Genomic DNA, 12,763 nt, shown 5'->3' on the forward strand with positions numbered 1-12,763 from the left:
TCTAGCTATGCAACATACTGATTTGAAGTTTCCTTCCTCCGCACACACAGAGCATCTGTGCCCAATTGCTGGGCATACTAGTCCTTCGTGAGGATATTCATAGCCAGATTTATAGCAGAATGGCTCACTCTGTGATCTGGGTTCCCTCTGCAGCCTCCAAACCACTTCTGGATGATTCGCTTGGCACCTTTTGGATTATTGAAGCTTTCTACAAGAGTCACTAGCCAGTTCCGACCTTGCCAACATTAGGATTTCCTCCCGTGTCCTGGATTTTTGAAGTATTTTTTTGCCAAAATGCTTGAGACTCACATCTGGGAACTTAGCACCTTGGTGTTGGATCAGTGTCCAAAATCACAATGCTTCATTTTTGTGTGCAGCCTCATGACAAGTGTGTCCATGGTCTCTCCCTTTACCTGTTTCGTATGTGGAGTAAAGTATGTGGTCTGTGCCTCTTTCAGATCTTGAATGGTGTCGATGGAGTCCGAGGGAAAGTCCTCAATGATGTCTCTCGAGGCAGGGCCCACCTCCAGCTTCAATAGGCATTGCTGCATGGCGTTGTACATGGGCCCTGTGGTCTCTATGTATAGATAAGTCCCTGATCCCCCCCCTTGCAAATCGTGGTCCCATGTTACTGGTGTTGGCAATTTCAAAGATTCCAGGGAGCTGGATAGCCAGCGACTCCTGCGCCCTACAGGAGCCATGTGCTGGAGGCGATATGGTATGGGGAAAGTGGCTGGATGTCTGGATCAGATATGACAACGTTGTGTAAGCTTTCCTGTTTTCTCACTCCCTGACCTCTGCCCTTGGCACTCTTCCCAGGACTCTGCCTCCATGAACCACTTTTGTGGTCTGCATGTGCATATTGGCCTCCGCCTCTTTCTGTAGTTTAACCCACCACATGCGTGCGTTGGCAGCGACCTTCATGGTCTCACGAGGTCTCTTGCGATGAGGAATGTGACTGCGGCTGCTTTCCGTAGGCACGAGCACTGCATTTTTATAACCCAGCTCCAGTTGTTAACACCCCACTTCCTGCCGTGGCACCAGGTAAAACATCTGACGTGCGCCTGCCCGTCTGGATCGAGTGGTGGAGCAGCGCTGTGTCGACAGGCGAGCTCCTCCGCTGCCTGAACGTGTATTCTCCACACGGCTGCGGTCGTCAAGCGAGGTCGCGTGGTCGACTCCCCCTTTGCCAGTGTATCGTTCCAGCCTTATCTGGCCCCCATGGCTGCCAGCCAGCCCGACCGCCCGCCGTGCTGAGCACGTAACAAAAGGCGCACGCTTTCACTTACACTGTGCACTAGCGGCCGATTTCTCTCCAGCTAGACGGGGAAGCGACTGGACGGTTGTGAGCCGCTACGCGAGGGTTCCCCCTAGGACCACTCGCAGTAACCACGCCTGTCGCTGATGAAGAATCTCTGCACCATCATTCCTACCCATCAACTACCAAGTGAACTTTCACTTGTCCACCTGAAGCACAACGCTTTAACCAACGAATACTGCCCTGGGCCAGCTCTGTGTTCAACAGGACCTATTTGAGTATCCTCCCTTGCCCAGCCCCATTTCTGCCCTCAGGTGATTTGGATACCGAGTTTTTGGGATCTCGGCACCGACAGGGTCGCCCCTACGGAGCCCTGATGAAGGCGGGCGCTACATTAATGCACTTCCGCCGAAACGTGCCCACCCGGGAACTGCTACATTCATCTGTTCCCGTCTGAATCAGACCCTGTTTATTCAGTCTCTGTCACGTTGGCCACTAAGATATCTTATTCTCCATAGGACCCTGGAAACACACTATGCTGGAAAGTAATATCTGACTAAGCAACTTTCCACTCGGTTATGCATAAAGGAATTTCTAACCTTAAATTTCTTCACAAAGGACATGTGTGTCCACTTCAATTGGTTTACTAGTATGTAAAGAAATAGAAAAGAAACCTCTGCTTAAGATTGACCTGCATATTGATAATACAGTACTCTTTGTTCACTTTGCTGTTAATACTATACTTTTGTTTCTTGTTATGAATTTTTATTGATGGTATTATATGTTGTCTTAACTTTTCATTTACGTATGTTGCACTTTTTTTCAACATTTGTTCTCAACTTTTATGTATTGAATAATTATCTATATAACTAGCAAATAAAACCTCTGTTTGCTACTCTTTGGTTTGTTTTAGCTCAGTGAGAAGGCAATACACCTTTGACCTTAGGTTTGGATCCATCACTTAATAGACCAACCTACATATCAATCTGTGGGCAGGACCACCCTCCTGTACCTGTGAAGTACTTTAGCCTTGAGCTTGTCCACTAGAAAGGGTACACCCCTCTTTTTTACACCCCATGGCTGCCAGCCAGCCAGCCCGACCGCCGTGCTGAGCACTTAACAAAAGGCGCAGAGCAGGAGAAACTTGGTAACGTCTTTATTTCTCCTTACACCAACCAGGACTACCCCTCCCTTGCCCGTCACTTCCCTCCACACTTAAGCTCCTCCACCCAACCCCCCGCCAAACATACCAGTTTAAACCGCAGGTCAACTGGGGACTCTGATTGGATGAGGTTGGAAAATGTCCTGAGGTAAGTAATTGGAGGGCAGGTAAACGGTCAAAAAGTGCGTTTGATGTATTGCATGGAGTCCAAAGGTCAAAGTTTTGTCGCACGTGAGTTTCCCAAATGGTACAGACATTATGCTTTTATAAACCTATTGCGTTATACAGTGTATTAATGCGGGTAATTTCTCGGGATGGTGGGGGGGCGGGGGGGTCTGTGCCGCCCAGCAACTTGTTTACAAACATTTGCTAGTTTAAATACTCTTTGCTGCTTTATTCGGGGTTAAACTATTGGAAATGACAAGGCCAAGAAAACGACGACTAGCGCTATGTTGGTTAAGCTAATACATTGACTATTTCATGTGAATTTAAAAGGTGCGTTTTATTCTTGCAGGTGCAAGCATCGCGTGTCCCGATGTGTGATGCTAGTAAGCAATTGTTATATGGTTGCATTTGCAAAATCCATGTCTTGCTGGAGAGAACACACGCGAAGAATGGTTGCACGACATGGCTTTGTTGGGAGAGAGAGATCGAGATCGAGATCTCCGTCGGTTTGTCCATTTGCGTAGCCGTGTGGGAGCTGCGGGTGCGGTTAAGTCGCAGGAGGGATCCCACGGGACGTTTGCAAATATCGCAGATGTCCGAAATTGTATCAATACGTTCTTGTTGCATCATGCTAACGCAGCGTGATCTTAAACGTTTACGATTGTGTTGCTAAGAAGCGTGTTTGGTTTCACAGTTGCAGATTTCGGCAGCGGGGTGGGGGTTCAAAGGTGATCCAAAACCTCACGATTGCCTACTTGATTGAACTTTGTTCAAAGAACTAGGCTACAGCACAACTCCCAAGGTGCATTATTTTGCCAAAGTCCAGCACTAGGATACATGGAATTTCAGTGACATCGAGTGACATGGTCACCCTAATTCTGTATTCATGTACCAACACGTTTGTCCTGTTTTTCCACTGATCATTGTGTTGACCTCATAGCCTGTTTAGGAACATTGAACACATGCTCTTTTCTGTCACAGGGTTTTTTAAGAAGATCCTGTTGAAACGGGATGTGGCGGTTCTGTTTTTCATTCCAAATCAGCGTGCACATCAGGTGCTTGTGAATATGCAGCTGTTCACAGTTTGGTGCTTTACTTATTCAAAATAGTCAGCTATTTTTCAAACGTACAACAGAATATAGAAAAAACAGGCATGAGAAATGCACTGGGCGGGCTAGGGCACACATGTCTCGGGCACCAATGAAAAAGTGCCCCACAGTTGCAAATGGCAATTCGTTCCTTTTGTGATCTATTAAGTAGTAAACAAAAGGGAGCGTTTTGATAAAATGTGCTGTAAATTGTGCATTTTAAAGAATATTCATTCAGTAAGACTGGTCAAATCTATTAGCCGCACAGTGAAGTGATTTATCAAATTGTCCCACATGGGCCAAAAAATGGGCACACTTTGACGAAAAATACTGGCCCACACTAGTATTTAGCATTTTTGGTTCAGGCATTGGCCTATTGCCCTATGGGCCAGCCCGAGCCTGCTTGCCAGCCACTGTTGTAATATTAACTGACCATTGATGGTAGCAGGTGCAAATGGTGTGAGTACCTGGGCATATAATAGTAGTGCCTGGCAAATGGCTAATACTTGCACACAAGCCAAAACTCTTGGCTTTGCCATTGTTTGTTTTTAACAGGACTTTAGTGAAGGACAAGCAGAGTGCTTATAATTCGGGTGGCTGAAGGCAGATCTAGTTAAAACATTTTTATTACACCAGCAATCCTAAGGTTGGGCACGCAGGGCGACATGCCCGAGGATGGAATGGAGCCGCGGGAACTGCATTATCAGCAGACCCTGGTAAGTGCAATTTCACAGCATCATCCCCTTAGACTGAGGCTCCTTATACCGGAGCCTTTCAAGAGACACCTACCAGTACCCAAAATCAACCACTGACATGCAGCTTTTATCAATGTATCATCAGAAAAGCAACAACACCAGCAGCATCTAGGAACCAACCCCAACACCTAGCCTCCTTATACCCAAGCCTTTCTAGAGACTCCCACCAGTACCCCAAAATCAACCACTGACATACAGCCTTATCAATGCAGCACCAGAAAATCAACACCAGCAGTATTTAGGAACCAACCCCAATGCCCGGCCTACTTATGCCCAAGCCTTTCCAGAGACTCCTACCAGTAACCCAAAATCAACCACTGACATACATCCTGTATCAATTCAGCACCTGAACATCAGCAGCATCTAGAGATACCCCTAAATCGAATCTCTCATACACACCTTGCCACATGTACATTCTTCAAGACCCCCCCACTCCTGAAAAGCACCCCAACTCTTCCCACCGAGCACCCCTTCAAGTGACCCCCTGTAACAATCCAAACAAGAAGTGTGACGAATCAACGTCCGGGGCACCAGTGGTCCAGAGATGAATATTGGTTTCTAAACCATCAATCGTCCCCAAACCTCTAGTACACCAGAAGGGATCCAAACAGATTAGAAACGCAAGCAAATTATAAACCTCCCTGTACAATTTTCTTAATGTGGACGGAACGGCAGGCCTATCTCTGCAAGGTTGTGTATCGTTGGATAGTTGCAACACAGCGAAAATACAATTCTTACCCAATGATAAAAGGGGCTGTCCAGTCAATGCTGTATACAAGTATCTACTTTACTATTATTCAACAGACAGTTCTAGCACACTACAAAATACAACCCACCCTGTAAAGGAAGGCAGCAGACAGACCGTTTTAAGAAGGAAAGGGATGCACTCTGGATACTGACAGGAGGGTAGTCAGTAAAATAATGAATCACAATAGTTCAAAGATGCTTGGTTTCAGCACAAAGGGGAGCAATGAGTCGTAAAATGTCACTGGGGGCCTTTGAAGGAGGCCCACGGTGGACAGGACCACAATGTAACTTGTGCTTGTACACGTTTTTGGTGCTTGACAGGGTCCAGTCGGTTTCAGGGCACTTTGCATCTCCCTCAACATAGGAGACAGCTGCGGGTATCAGGCGGCAGGCAGTTCGTCGTTCAGGCTGCCCTGAACGACGACTTGGGGTTAGGAATCATTGTCTCAGTGCTGGTTCGTGGGTCTGAAGCACTGATCGAGGTGTCACTGACGATGTTAGCGACTGCAGCGTGACAACAGTCAGTGGTGCAGTTGGTTGCAACTCGAGGTGCTCGACAATGTCTTTTAAGGTGGATGCTGGTTGATGCTAATCGATGCACTCCTCCTAGCTTCTTCACTGGGATCGTCCCGTCCTTTAAGGCGGACGGCCCAACGCTGAGGAGCGTGTTGTAGGCAACAGCCTTATCCTTGGTTTGGTCAGAGACATTCTGGCACTTCCCACCTAGGAAGCTTGATTGCAGAGGCTAGCAGGGCATGCTGTGTGCTGGCCGGGTACGGGTTGTAGAGCTGCTGGAGGGTCCTCTGGATTCAGTATTGTTAGGAAAGATTTCATAATTGTATGTAATTTTCCCTCCTTGTGTCAACCCCCAAACATTTTACTGCTGTTTAAACACCCTGAACTAAACTTTGCCAGAGAAGCACAGCCCTAAACTGCACTCCTCTGGGCTTTCACTCACTTTTAATGGGGAAATTGACATGCCCTTAAGACAGGCAGTACTGCAAGACTTTGTTTCCCTTAGTCCTTTCCTCATGTTGCAGCTGTTGTGCAACACGTAACAAGTGTGCAAAGTAACTTACCTTGCAGCACACTTGGGTCTCTAGTCATTCCAAAGGCCCTAGAAACTCTCGCTGGACTTTTTATGAACTGTGCAGATGTGTCATGAACAGGTCTGGTGGCAGCTATCGTTTTCATATATTTTTAACCCTTTCTTGCCATGTTAACCGCGTTTGGCACGAATAGGTGGCCTGGCTCCAAAATGGCCATGCCACTAGGTTCTTTGTCCTGTCCTTTGGCCATCTTGCCCCTTCACCTTCCCCGGGTCGAGTCGACTCAGGTCAGTCCTTATTTGGGCCTGCATTTTCCCACGAAACCCAATGCTTTTGCGGGCTTCTACATGTCTTGTGTGTGTGCCTCCAGGATGTGGGCTGGGATGTCTGTTCCCAATACACATCCAGGGTGCCGGAGAGTCTGGAGTGTCCTCCATGCCTGGGACCACTGTGGTCCGTGATTGGTCCACGTATGGAGTGAGTGTTTGTGAGCAGATCTCCCATTGGGTCCTCTCCGTTTTGGCGCAAAGGAAACTTTGGATAAGAGGAGGCTGAAAACACCACTACCATGTTGATCTCCTGAGTTCACACGAACAAAGGATAAGGAGCCAAGTATCCTGCAACAAGAAGCTGAGTCGAGGAACCGCTGGTGACCCGCTGGAAGGTTTGGCACCCTGAGCCCGTTGTCGTCCCGTGGGACCCCTCTGCATCTGATCATCCTAGGCGGTCTGCGAAGACGCTTCAACCAATTGGAATAGTGGGATCAACTACTGTCGGTACCTTCAACAAACCCTGAAAGTAAGCCTCTTTGGAAGTGTCCCTGGGCCAACCAGTGGGTTGACCAGCTTACACGGGACATTTGCTCTGTTACCACCGTGGTTATGAGGAGGCCCTCAAAACTTGGTATACTGCTTGCTCTGTGTCCACGGCACCCTCACACCGAATTTCGTACACTTGGCATTCCCAGGTCCGAAGTGAGACGAGAGCGGCCGGACTGGAGTAAAGGCGGTTACCGTGTTGCCCTGCTGTGGCAACGACCTGTGCAAGTTCGCTGCATTTGTGACCCCCTTGAGCCTGACGCCTGCTGCACTGGAATTGGGCCGATTCCCTCCACCCGGAGCGGAGAAATCGCCACTGTCCTGTTTGGGAATCCCCGCTGTATATCGGAAACTACACGGCGTCAAGACGTCCTGATTGTCACATTCGAACCTGCCAGCGAAGTGGACTGTACTGGCGAAGTTTGGGTCTGCCTGCATCGGGGACCGGTGAGTAGTCCATATCCCAACCGTTGGCCCCTAGCGCAGGAGCCCATTTTTACGCACAAAGTGGCCCCCGAGGGTCCCTTTCCTTTCCACAGCTATTGCGAAATAGCGACTCCATCCCGCACTGTCAACTTGCCTCTGCCCCCAAGTGGAGGTCCTGCTTGAATAGTGGGGACTTGTTCTTCATTGCCTTATCCACCTTCCTGAGCTGCTAGTGACCCTTGAAGAAAGCCTATTCTGTCCATTGGCAGAAGCGTGTGCATGTACTTTTGAGCATAAGGCTCCTCTCTTCGTAGGGCTTGGACTGCCTCTTAGTTAGGTGTATTCCTGATGTGGAACTGGGTCTAAAGATTACTTGCACTGCCTGTTTTCCTCCCCATCTAGGTGGTCTACATATTTCGTGCTTTTTAATCCATTAGACCCCTCTGGACTTGTGTATATATATTGTATTGATTGTGATGTATTCGTTTACTCTAGTGTTACTGTGATTCTTTGCTATGGTCTATGTTACAAAGGCCTTGTAGTAAGTGTGTCTATATTTTTAATATAACACCTGTCTGGAGTAATTTGTAAGTGTCCTTGCTTTGTGTGCTCATTGAGGTCTTTCAGTCGCCCTCGCCCCTCTTGAGACTTAGTCTTGACCGCCTGCCATAGCTACCCTGATTGGTCTGGCTTGTCCAGAGGTTACCCTGTACCAAGAAACTAGGTTGGCTTTCTGAACCTCTGCCCCTCCAGGTCAGAGTTCAGAAATCCCTCTTAACAAGTATCTCCCTCTGTTCCCTGTGAGATGTTTAGAGGAGGGATATTCCTTCCCTCTTTGGAAATCATGGCCTTCCTTCACTTGCGGAAGTTGTAAGGCAGACAGTACCTTCAGCCAGGGTCCAAATGAGCTCTTCTTGTTACTCCTTGTGAAGTCTTCAGATCTGCCAAAAGATGGGCCTGACCCCCCTGGGCCCCAGTGATTGGGGTAGGATAAGCCCACCTGAATTAACCAATCCTAGGTCCCCACCAAAAATCTCCTGTGTGCGTGAGGTCATAACTAGAGTGCTTTGCAACAGAAAGGTTAAAGGGGTGAAAACGTGTAATACTAAGTCCCACCCATCTTTCTGTCTGTTGTGTATGCATCAAAGGGTCTCTCTGGTTAATTGAGCTCCCTGTGGTTCCTGTTTAAAGTGGCAGGTCTACATTTAAGCTGCAGCGGCACCAGACTTTTGGTCTCTGCCAAACCACATACTTGTACCTTCTGAATGGGTTCCCCTTGCGGGGATGACTACTGTAAATAGATAGTCCCTGACATGACGGGTCACTGCCCATGATACTGAGCGGCGGGAGCTGGCTGCGGTTGACGTAGTGCATATCAATGGTTGTTTGGGTTTTCCTGTCTTTTGTTACTCCTGTGACAAGGCCTCCTGTGGGCCTGCTTGAATTAATTCTGATTAGTATGCAAAGCTGCCACCAGCAGTTAACAAAGGACAGGGCAGATCCATAGAGACTGTTTTAGTTAATTAGGCTGGCCATGGCAGGACAAAGGTTTTGCCTTCCCTCTTCTGAGATGCATTGATGTACGCTTGGCTGTCATAATCCAACTAAATACGACATGGGGGACGGCGCCTGTAGGCTTTGTCCACCCAGAGTACACAGATTTGTATATGTGGTGCAGTGAGCATAGGACAATGTGTGCGAATTAGCCCCACACATTTTCCAGAGGTTGATCTACCATCATTCAATTTCTTTTAAAAATTCCCAAAAAAAGTCCAGGCGAGTAAACGCCCACCGTGTGGATATTCCTCACAAGAAGCTCCTCAACAAAGCCATCAGTCCACCCACAAGCAACCATCTTGGCCAACTGTTAGGCAGAATTACAGGCAGTACCCTCTGGTACCACTACACACAATTAGGACTACAGGTGTTAGTCATACCAACCTTTGGTATAAGTCTGTACCACACAGTTTTTGGTAGCGAGCTGAGCAGCCAGGCTTATCTTAAGAGTAAATGTGAGCAGTACAAGTAGTTACACAAAGGACTTTCAATCACAGTGATTCAAGCAAACACTTATACTCAAGGTTTCTTGCTAAAAACACTTATTAATTTATTACACAATCATTTAGAAAACATTTCACTAGGAGAAGGCAACTTAAAATTATAAACCAATACACTTCAATACAAAACTTGAAGGTTTTGAGACAGGTTGAGCTCCCCTGAAATAGGAGCCAAATAGCAGTTCAGTACTTAGAAAGAAGCAAAAGGCACAAGGTAAGTTAAATAGATCACGTATACTTTTTAGACAGTGCAAATAGTTTCAGTTCACCAGAGGAGTTCAATTCAAGTCATTAAGCCAGGCTAAAATCAATGGGCTAGTGTTCTGGATAAGCAAGAGCAGTTCTGGTATCAAACGGTAAAGTCTTTGCGAAAGTTCTTAGACGTAGTTTAGGCGAAAAAGAATCATATGTCGGGTCACAAGCTGATTAGGCCTGTAAGTTGGGAGTTTCACGAACTTTCACCACAAGAGTGGCATTCTCTCAATTGGGTTGGCACAGTACCTTTTGTATGAAGAAACAAATGCTGCTGAAGTTGTGGTTCCTGGCAGGTCCTGCAGATCTCACTGTTTCCGAGCCTCAGTTGTGGGGACAAGAGGGAGGATGTCGGGGGACTCCTGCCCTGCACGGGGTCGTTGAAGAAGGCAAACAAAATGGAGTCACTTCAGTTCCAGTAGCTGCAGATTCAAGACCCAAAGCTGGTGTACCTCTCCCTGCTTAATCCTAACCAGCCTTGAGAATGGTATCCAGGTGTCTTACGAGTTGATTGGTCCCACCAACTCAAAGAAAGAAGCCACCTTTTGAAGGAGCTTCTCTGTCGAATGGAGTTTGGCAATTCAGACCTGCAGCAGGGCTTCACCGGGCAAACCAACGGTCCAGGAGTTGCAGCAGCTGTCCTCTTCCAGCTCGTCTGCGGTTCTTTCGTTCCAGTCGTCGACTCTGCCTTCCAGTCCTGTAGACTTGCTTTTTAAACAGTTTTCTCCCATTCATTTCAGCCTAGCTGTCACTCACCCAGCCGGGTGGCTGTCCTTGATGGACAGTCAGCCAGCCATTCACGCCAGAGTGCAGTTGGGTCTCCTAGGAGACTAAGCACAGGGAGTTTCGGGCACCTCCCTCCTTCATGCCTACCCCAGACACCCAGACGCCAGAGGCGGTCTTCAGTCCTGAAGCCCGCCAAAGGCACATGACCAAAGCGACCAAACCTGATTTGGCGCTCAGAGACAAACACTAGAAGGACCTTTCCAAAAAGAAATGGCGAGAAAAGAAGACTGGGACCTGTTTAAACAAAGGGGCTTAAAGCGCCATCTTGAAAAGCATGGCTCCCATGATTTTTAGCTAACGGTGTTCGCAGTGGGGAAAAATCACAGTAATTCATTGTAAAACCACTGCCACCAGCCTTTTCAATAGGAAAGGGTAGCATTCGACTGCTACATGAGTATTTAGAGACATGTGTAACCCCTCCACCACTCCATTTTAAGATGGTGTGTGCTGGGTCTAAGAATTTGGAAAGACTAGTAAGGTCAATTTCACTTTACATTCTCTGGGAAAACAGTAGTTTATCCCAGAGAAGGTATTTAAACCTTTGGGGAGTCTAAAAAGACAACCCTGTGTCACTGCACTGAGGGTGCTATGTAACGCACATGAAAAGATGCATATGGAGTCCTCTTAAAACTCCAAATTCAAAGAACACAAATGTAAAACGCACATCAAAATACATGAAAAAGTGGGAAAAAAGGCTCACTCTTTGCAGGTAAAAAAATCAGGCCCTCAAAATCCATCAAAGTTGCTGGGGGTCTCTAAGGTGAAGGAAGTTAGCACATTTATGAGAATTCTCCCTAACATTAACTTGACTCCTTGGTACTACACTATCAATGAAACCCACTTCTTCCAAATCATGCCCACTCCTGAAATTCAACATTATGCTCCATATCAAATTCTCTATTCAATTATAATCCAACCTCTCGACTCATCCCATGTCCTGATTGCCAAACCCAGCATGCCGAAGGAACTCCCTTCAAATACATAATTGGCCCCCAAAACTCGGCTGTCGTATCCATCCTCGCTGATGATATCCAAACTTCAAATCAGGGCGTCATGCTGAAGCCACACACTCTTGACCCATCAGTTCCTTTTCAAGACCAATTAAGTCATTTGCAGTTCCAATTAAGTCATTAACTCTCAGAGAACTGCTTTGAAAAACCATTGTCTGGCACTTTGAGAGCACATTTTGATGGCAAGGCTTGATTCAACTGAGCACAAAGAGTTCCCATGATGAGGACCTTTTGACGGGGAGAGACAGGAACTCAGTGAGAATGACCATAGGGATTAGCATTGGCATGAGTAGTGCACAAATGCACAAGAATGTAAAGAGGAGCCTCAGCGCACTACTTAAGGAAATCGTGCGATGAGTAGCAGTTCAGCAAATCTTCTGGGCTTCAGTTCTCTTATCTGACAAAACCTGGAGTGCCTAGAAACAAGAACACTGCCTTTTTTATTGTATTTCAGTGAAGTGCTTCAAAATCGATAATGATTTATAAATCCCAGATCTAATAGATCAAAGCAACACGTTCTGAGAGGTCGTTACAATAATACCCATTTATATTTTGTTTTGTTAACATAACGTAGTAGTAGTGTCTTGCAACGAGACAAGAAACTTGTCACTGCTTTGTTAAACACCCCCGCCTCGTCATCAATGTCCTATGATTGTATAGGTGGCAAGTGAAACATCTGGGCTATCTGTCCACAGAACACAGAGAAAAAATCCTTTCTTCATATATGGATTTGTTCAAAACCAGGGGAGTTGCTAGGTCTAGAAAAGATCCGGGGCTAAGCTGATGTCGGAACTGTTGGGACTGGGGGCTAGCTAGTCTTTTGGCTGTAGCTCCTGAGATTCGATCCGGGGCTACAACCAAAAGATCAGGGGCTATATCCCCCTTAACCCCCCTAGCAACGCCCCTGTTCAAAACCAAACTAAAAGCCTACACCCTCTTCTGAGTCACCCTCTTAACCTACCCGCAGGCACGGCTTCCCATCCATGCACTCTAGAATGCTGCTGCGGCTATGAAAGATTTGGTCTAGCTGGTCACATAACACTCGTAACTGAAATCCCAGACTTGCCGCAACACCTCTGCCATTAGAATACAGCGACAAATTTGGTCTAGCTGGTTACACATCGAGTCTCCTGTACTAGTGCTCTAGAATTAACACCCTCAGCACCCGCCCACGTAACTGACCTCTTGGG

The 12,763-nt window shown here is 47.1% G+C and overlaps 1 protein-coding gene across 3 annotated transcripts in view; it reads left to right on the top strand.

Annotated features, from left to right (window-relative positions):
• CLCN2 (chloride voltage-gated channel 2) overlaps window positions 1-12,763 on the top strand; it is a 1,173,779-nt gene that overhangs the window by 38,172 nt on the left and 1,122,844 nt on the right. The window contains exon 1 of one of the 3 annotated variants that reach the window (XM_069618788.1): window positions 4,375-4,389. The exons of the other annotated variants lie outside the window; for them this stretch is intronic. The gene's annotated coding sequence lies outside the window, so the exon portion shown is untranslated. Of the gene's footprint in view, window positions 1-4,374; window positions 4,390-12,763 lie in introns of those variants that run through there. 3 annotated transcript variants of the gene reach the window in all.

This window comes from Ambystoma mexicanum, chromosome 10 (genome assembly GCF_040938575.1).
Source record: "Ambystoma mexicanum isolate Mex_15411 chromosome 10, UKY_AmexF1_1, whole genome shotgun sequence".
In the NCBI taxonomy this organism is placed as follows: Eukaryota; Metazoa; Chordata; class Amphibia; order Caudata; family Ambystomatidae; genus Ambystoma; species Ambystoma mexicanum.